The sequence below is a fragment of the Papaver somniferum genome, chromosome 9 (assembly GCF_003573695.1).
Source record: "Papaver somniferum cultivar HN1 chromosome 9, ASM357369v1, whole genome shotgun sequence".
NCBI lineage: Eukaryota > Viridiplantae > Streptophyta > Magnoliopsida > Ranunculales > Papaveraceae > Papaver > Papaver somniferum.
Window position 1 is genome coordinate 187186954 of NC_039366.1, and position 9018 is coordinate 187195971.

Consider the following 9018-nt stretch of genomic DNA (forward strand, 5'->3'; position numbering starts at 1 on the left):
GACGACAAAGTCAGGAATACCACATTGTAACAAACTTCACATGTTATATTTTAGATGAACAAAGACTTTGTAAGAATAAAGATAAAAATAGAATAACTCAAGTTTGTAGTTACTAACCTCAAGCTGAAGAATGAAGTCTTCGTTATCTTAAATACATATTCAAGTCTTCATGAGTAACAAGAGACAAGCCTCAACATTTGTATGTTCATAGTCTAGCATAACAAAGTTGACTTTAATATACTAGTCATGGACTCGAGACTTAGAACTAAACTTGAAAACCGGATTGGAGATACCAACGTTTAGTAGGTACATCCGAGCAATGCTCTAACAAGAGTCATTGATAAAATTTAACCTCTAGTCACTCGCTAATTTTCAGAAGTTCTCGCAATTCAGGATCGGATATAACCTAGTGATCAAATTTGATATAAAGCTTTCGCAGTGTCATGTAACTGCGATAATAATGAATAATAAAATAATATTCAGATGGTTCTTGTATCTGACGGCTTTGGTCCTAATAAATTGACTTCTTATTCATTCCATTTCTAAGATTTTAATGTACCAAACTCTATATTGATATCTCAAATTTTCTTAGGTATCTGAGTTAAATGACATTCACTAGTAAAAGTAAGTTGTTTAACTTCTAATGACATCCACCTCCACCAGCGTCCTTTGAAATGTATGATTTATGTGGGATCACACAAGCTAAAAACTCTAATAGCTAATATACCAAGTCTGATTCTTTTGTGATATCCTTATATAACACAATTGGAAAAATATGAGTTTTACTACTTAACTGAGATGTGTACATCATAGTGATTGTTTAATTGAAATTTTCCTCTTGTAATAGATTTAGTTAGAAATTTAGATTAGGGACTGATGACCAGTTAAGTTCCAAAAGAGAGAAAGATAACTAAAGGAAAAGATATTGGACTGATTCCGGACTGTATACCAGACCTCGCTAATTCCAAATTATCGCTAGTTCCCCTCTCAAAGCTTCCAGTTCTAGTCCCAATTCCTCCCAAAGTGCTTCTCAAAGTGGTGATGATACCAGTGCTTCTCTTGGTGGTGGATCTTGTTAGAGCATAGCTCGGTCGACCTCGCATGCGTTGCTATCTCAAGAATGTTTGTCAATGTTAGTGATCAGAACTATGAGTCTTGATTTCTAGCCTACATAGATAAGTCTTGGACTAGGATACAAAAGTGTAGTTGAGCTCAAGGACTTCATGGCGATTCATTATCCAATGACGAAGATCTATACAAGGAACCGCGGAACTTCATCAACAAAAAGGTATGTGGAGACTTGAACTTATCTATCACTCAAAAGTATATCTCTTCTATCTGTTACTTCTTATGAGACAAAAGTCGTATGCTATATAGACTAGATTGTTAGAGCATAGCTCGGTCAACCTCGCATTCGTTGATATATCAAGCATGTTTGTCAATGTTAGTGATCAAAACTATAAAGTCTTGATTTCTAGCCTATTAGCTAAGTCTCGGACTAGGACAGGAAAAGCATAGTTGAGCTCAAGGACTTCATGGGGATTCAACGACAACGACGAAGATCTACACCAAGGAACCGTGGAACTTCATCAACAAAAAGGTATGTGAAGACTTGAAATTATCTATCACTCGAAAGTCTATCTATTCTTCTCCTACTTCTTATGATACAAAAGTCGTATCCTATATAGACTAGATCATATACACTTGATATTTCGAGCTGAGTATTCATTGCTTATCTTTTACTCAAAATCATGTGTTGGTAAAGCGTTTAACTTTGATCAGGTTTATATTCACCTAGTGACGAAAGTCATGAAAGTTTCAATCACTTTGGAAATTGCTCTGACGAGAAAGGTCTGTTGTTCTTCACGACTGAATATCTCCCTCTGAGAATATTTCGATGATTGAAATAAGAGCTTAGATTATATAACCATGTATTCCTTGAACCGAAGTTTTCGAACTTTGTTGATCAAGAGAAATCGGTAGGATTATGGAATTGGCTTTCCAAGTCCGCGAACCCAGTCCGCAAACTGACGGAAGTTCTCGACCAAGAATTTCTGTTGGGATTTCCAAAACTCGTTCGTGTGCTAAGTTCGCGAACTGGCGGAAGTTCTCGACCCGAGAATTTCTGCTGAGTTTGGAATACTCAACTGATTAGCTTAAGTCCGCGAACTTGTTTGTAAGCTTAAGAGGTTATGATCTAAAGATGTGCTCTGAACATGAAACATTAATTATTAAGGAATGCTTTATGCAAACCGTGGCTATAATGTTCATGAGTCGATTCTAATCGAATTGAATCATCTTTGTTTCAATTGTGTCTTGTGTAGTTACATAAGATCTCATAGCAATTGAACAACTCTTAGCTAGTTCATTTGAGTCAATTGAACTAGTTATGGTGAAGAAGAACATGATTAATATGAGATGCTCATATGGTTGACCTTTTGGGTTATCATGTTGAAACAACATACGTGTACTCGTTTGGGCATGGTTTTCTCAAACCCAGTAAACGTGCACCCAAGTGTGTGTGACAAGCTATGTCTTTAGATCTAACGGTTGAGAGATATTGGCTTGAATCTAAATCAGGTTTTCATCTAACGGTGAATATAGTTTGCTTTGTACCTAAGGCAAAACCTTGATTTGAAGGCTATATAAAGGAGACGTCTATCATTGAGCAAACCTAATCCCCACATGTTTATGTGCTACTAGTGCTCTCGCTAGAATCGATCTCCATTAAGTCTTGAGTTTCTTCTCTAAACTCGAGTTAACGACTTAAAGATTTCATTGGGATTGTGAAGCCAGACCGATACTACTTTTATTGTAGTTGTGTGATCTGAGTATATCTCGCGAATTGTCGGAAGTTCTCGACCGAGAATTTCTGCCGGATTTTCCAAAACTCGTTTGTGTGCTAAGTCCGCGAACTCAGTCCGCGAACCCAGTCCGCGAACTGGCGGAAGTTCTCTTTCCGAGAATTTCTGCTGAGTTTGGAAAACTCAACCGATTAACTTAAGTCCGCGAACTTGTTTGTGAACTTAAGAGGTTATGATCTAAAGATGTGCTCTGAACATGAAATATTAAATTACTAAGGAATGCTTTATGCAAACCGTGGCTATAATGTTCATGAGCCGATTAAATCGAATCGAATCATCTTTGTTTCAATTGTGTCTTGTGTAGTTACATAAGATCTCATAGCAATTGAACAACTGTTTAACTAGTTCATTTGAGTCAATTGAACTAGTTATGGTGAAGAAGAACAAGGTTAATATAAAATGCTCATATGGTTAACCTTTTGGGTTACTATGTTGAACCAACATACACATACACGTTTGGGCATGGTTTTCACGAACCCAGTAAACGTTTACCCAAGTGTGTATGACAAGATAAGTTTTCGATCTAACGGTTGAGAAATATTATTGAATCTAAATCAGGTTTTCATCTAACGGTGAATAAGGATTGCTTTGTAACTAAGGCAAAACCCTGATTTGAAGGCTATATAAAGGAGACATCTAGCATTTTGCAAAACTAATCCCCACATGTATGTGTGCTACTAGTGCGCCCGCTAGAGTCGACCTCCATTAACCTTTGATTTTCTTCTCTAAAATCAGGTTAACGACTTAAGACTTCATTGGGATTGTGAAGCCAGGCCGATACTAATTTTATCGTAGTTGTGTGATCTGATCTTGTATCTTCTATCGTACGAGTACAATCGGTTGATTGGATTGAGATCGTGAGAGTTCTCCGATAGGCAAGATAAAGAAGTCACAAAAATCTTCGTCTCACTGTTTGTGATTCCTCGACAAACCGCATGTGTAGTCAGGAAGGATTGTAGAGATGTGATTGATTAATCTAGGCTGTTCTTCGGGAATATAAGACCGGATTATCAATTGGTTCCTGTTCACCTTGATTTTATATCTTAAGACGGAACAAAACCTAGGGTTTATCTGTGGGAGATATATTTATCCTTTGATAGACTTTTCTGTGTGAAACAGATTTGTTTATTATCAAGTCTGTGATTTTGGGTTGCAGCAACTCTTGGTTGTGGGTGAGATCATCTAAGGGAATCAAGTGCGTAGTATCCTGCTGGGATCAGAGGCTTAGGAGTACAACTGTACCTTTAATCGGTGGGAGACTGATTGGGGTTCAACTATAGTCCAGTACGAAGTTAGCTTGGAGTAGTCTAGTGTCTGTAGCGGCTTAATACAATGTGTATTCAATCTGGACTAGATCCCGGGGTTTTTCTGCATTTGCGGTTTCCTCGTTAACTAAATTTCTGGTGTCTGTGTTATTTATTTTCCGCATTATATTTATATAATTGAAATAATACAGGTTGTGCGTTAAGATCATCAACTTCTCTAATCCAACTTTTGGTTGTTGATTGTAGTTGATTGATTCTTGGATATTGGTCTTTGGTACCGTCCAAGTTATCTCTCTTTGATAAAGACTCGCAGATTTCTATTTGCTTGAGTAAAGATCAAATCGAGAGATTGAGATACAAACTCTTTGATATATATTTTTATTGATTGAGTCTGACTGTCTAGTTTATTCTCATAAAAAGTATATTGGAGTTTGTCCATACAGATTGCTAAGCGAAATATTGGGTGGTGTTGTTAGATCCCCGCTTTTTCAATTGGTATCAGAGCAGGAAAACATGTTAAAGACCTTATAAGTCTGTGTTTGTAGCGATCTGACTATGGGTGAGTCTATCTCTAATAATGTACCAGTTCAGAAATTACCAGATGATTCTAAAAGCTTGGATTCACCTGAGAGAACTGTCACATCTAAGTCAATATCCAAACATTCTCTTGATGTAAAAACTGTTGATTGGGAAACTCTCCTAGAAGAACAGATGGATGAACTTTCAGATGAAGGTGATTCAGATATTGATAGAGATGTTGATGAGGAAATCTCAGAGTATGTTAAGTTTTTGGATCCATGAAATATGAAGAAGATTACAACTTCTCATGTCACACCTCTCTTGACTCCTCCCTGTCGAGAAAACAAGAAATTGAAAGATGTTACGCAAGTGTTTATTTTTTGAATCGTTCTACCGAATCGATCCTCAAGGATTCTGAGGAAAACCTACATATGAAGTCACTTGAATGTGATAATCTTTATCAAAAGTAATTTTTGTTGGAAGAGAAACTTGCAGAATCTGAAGCAAGGTTTAACTCCCAACAAACAAGTTTTGACGACAGAGAAAGCGCTTATCACACTCGAGAAAAACGCCTTGAGGCTGATTTAGATGTTGCTCTTGATAAAATCAAGATGTTGGAAGATGACTTGAAAAAGTTCAATACTAGTTCAAGAAAATTAACCACTATGCTAGGAGAAAGTAAAAATCATCGTGATACACGAGGATTAGGCTATAAGGGAATATATGCTCCAAGTATTAGCAAAGAGGTAAAATTTGTCAAGGCTAGTGATTCTTCTCAACAAAAGGTTTCTACTGATGGCAAAAGTAAAATACCTTCTCCAGCAGTTAAGGTTCAAAAGACCAAAGTTTATCAACCTCCAAAGTTATCACACACGGATCGAGGTAAGAACATTCCTTATGTTTGCCACTATTGTGGAAATAAAGGTGGTACGTATTGATCTCTGTACCTTGATAGCTATTACTATAAAGGCGGAATTCAGAATAATAATAGACGAGAAACTTGGAAAAACATAGAACACAAGTAGTAATTCGAAGAAATACATCTTCTCTGTATTATGAACAAGAAAACGATTACAATTCTCTCTTTGTTACGCTCACAATCTCTCTAAACAGTGGTTCAACCTTAAACTGTTTGCTAGGTTTTCTGTGCCTAGAATCTATGTGTGTGCGTCTATATCAAAAACACACTAACTAGCTGTGTTTAGTTATGAGCTAAACATCCCTATTTATAGGCTTGGTTTGGTTTCCCAAACGTCTTAGGAATCTATTTCCTTTTGTAGGACTAGTTCCCCTTCTAGGTATATTACCTAAACTAAGAATACTGCTCAAAGCAATACTCCTTCCTAAACTAGGAATTTATCCTAAACAAGGAATCCTTCCTAATATAGGATTCTATCCTAAATTCGTCTTGAGGATCACTAGTTCCCAGGGAAAGGAAGATACACATGTATCATGCGCCCCCCCATGAATTTGAACTCCTGTGAAAGTTACTTTTGTAGGTTAGGAAACTCGTGAGTTCCTTTCACCCTGCTGAACCATCTCTGCTTGTCGGGTTCTTGACCTTGACATCTACTTAGGAAAGTATCAATCTCTTCTTGGTGTGTCTTTGTCGCTCTTCGGTCCATAATGCAATCTTCTTCGAGTGATTCTTTTCTATCAAACCACAAGTATTCCACATGTGGCAAGATCATCTTGTCATCTCCAACATTATCTAGTAATGGTGGTTCAAACATACTTAACCTTCTTAGGTCTTCTTCTTCTTGTTTGGTAATGTATTCCAAACTAACTCTACTCGGCTTCTCGTCAATAGAACGAATCACAAGGAGAATGAACTTTGTAATAGCATTCACCAACCTCTTAACATGAGTGGCTGTAATCAAGCTTGCTCCCTCAAGAGGAGAGTTAATAACTCGTATTACAAAGCTTTCCCATCTTTGGTAAAGGTATACTTTTGCTCCCTCCTATGTAAAACCGCATCTCGATCCCACAAGTAAGGACTACCAAGTACAACTTGACAAACATCAAATGGAACCATGTCGCATGTAACCTCGTCAATGTATGACTCATCAAAAGAAAACTTGAACGTGCACAATTCTGCAACCTGTAGACCACCTTCCTTTCTAAAGGATAGGGTTTCGGATGTTTGAAAGTTTTCAAACCCAACTTTTGTACCAAAGAATGTGAAAGTAAATTATTCTGACTTCCCGGGTCAATAAAAACATCTATTAGTGTTGCCTTAACCTGCATTTTAACCGTGAAGAGTCGTTCCCTAGGATTGTCCTCCATAAGTTCTTTTACGCCTCCTGCCATTAGAGAGATCTTTTGATTAGGTTCTTTTAGTCCTTTGACTTATTTTTGGAACTTGTGCGACTAGTGTTTCCATCATGGCTTATTTCTTTTGCAACCCTTTTGGTTTTAGATTAGGATACTTCATCCAACACTTATCAACAACATGCCCTGTTTGTTTGCAATGTTTACAAACCATCTTGGTCGTTAGACTTTCCTTTTTCTTAGCTCCTTTCGTCTCCTTTAGCGACGAAACTTCCAGACTTTCCCTTGACGTTTCCCTCAACATCATTTTTCTTCAGCCTTCCTTCGATGGCATTATCTTTTATGCTTGCTTCGGAGATAGTATCCACCGAAAACATCTTCAACTCCTTTCTTATATACTCATGGAACCCAGATATATACTTCATATAGATAGCATGATCTTCCAAGTCTAAATCCAAAATCATAGCTTGATTTTGAAATTCCGTAGTATATTCTTGCATGGTTTGGTTGTAGGTCTGCTTCAAGTTGTACCACTTGAACCATCTCTTTTCAAGGTAGCCAACCGGATAAAACTGTTTCCTTACAACTGCCTTGAATCTTTTCCACGACAATACTCTTTTACCTAGGTTTTTCCTTTGATAAGATTTCCACCAGGTTAGATCATGCTTTTGTAGATTCAATGCCGCGAAAGCTAACTTTTCCTTTGAACCATATTCAAAGAAAGATAAATACGTCTCTAGATATTCAATCCAATCATCCAATTTTTCTACATCGACACTCCCATCGTAAAGTGGAATATCAACACGGAAATCAATTTTCAGATTCTTACCATGAGGTTTAGTTGACGTAGGACCTTTAGGAAGCTCGCTTTCCTTCTTTTCGTCATCATCTTCTTCCTCCTCCTCTTCTTCTTCTTCTTCTTCTTTCGACTCGTTTTCTTCCGAAGGTGTAACCTTTTTATTCGTCTTCTTCTTAGGTGTATGAGAAAGAATACATTCACTCAACTCCTGAAGAGTAACCTGAATTTACTTCATGTCTGTCTGCAGCGTAGCCACCTTTTCTTCCATAGTTTGTGGTTCGCTTTCCTTAGGATCATCATCTGACATTGTCATCCTTGATCCCCTTGTTGTCTTAACGTCTTCTAGATTCTCGAGTACCTCACCAAGATTTATGTAGAGATATCTAGTGAAAACCATAAACCACATGGATTTACCCTAGAAACTAACGTTGCTCGTGATGCCAACTTGGTATGTATTGATCTCTGTACCTTTGTAACTATTACTATAAAGGCGGAATTCAGAATAATAATAGACGAGAAACTTGGAAAAACAAAGAACACAAGTAGAAATTCGAAGAAAGACATCTTCTCTAGATTATGAACAAGAAAACGATTACAATTCTCTCTTTGTTACACTCGTAATCTCTCTAAACAGTGGTTCAACCTTAAACTGTTTGCTAGGTTTTTTGTGCCTAGAATCTGTGTGTGTGCGTCTATATCAAAAACACACTAACTAGATGTGTTTAGTTATGAGATAAACATCCCTATTTATAGGCTTGGTTTGGTTTCCCAAACGTCTTAGGAATCTATTTCCTTTTGTAGGACTAATTCCCCTTCTAGGTATATTACCTAAACTAAGAATACTGCTCAAAGCAATACTCCTTCCTAAACTAGGAATCCTTCCTAATATAGGATTTTATCCTCAATTCGTCTTGAGGATCACTAGTTCCCAGGGAAAGGAAGATACACATGTATCAAAAGGTCACCTGGAAAGGAGATGTCGTTTCCGTATAAGGAATGAGAAACTTCATGATGTTCTTGTTTGGGCATCACAAGAAGTTGTGAAACCAAGATCATACATTAAGAATGATCCTCTTAACGTTACAGGTTGTAATTATCCAACCTTTATGCAAAGGAATCGGTGCTATGATAGACCTATATTTTCCTATAAACGTTGTACGAATCCTTTTCATAATCATAATGGTTATCAAAAGGATAACTTCGTAAAGACGAAGACAAGATCCGATGCTCCCAATTGGAGAAAGACTAACTTACAAAAGAATAGTCAATCCAATTCTCTTCCAAGAATTCTAGAAGAGAG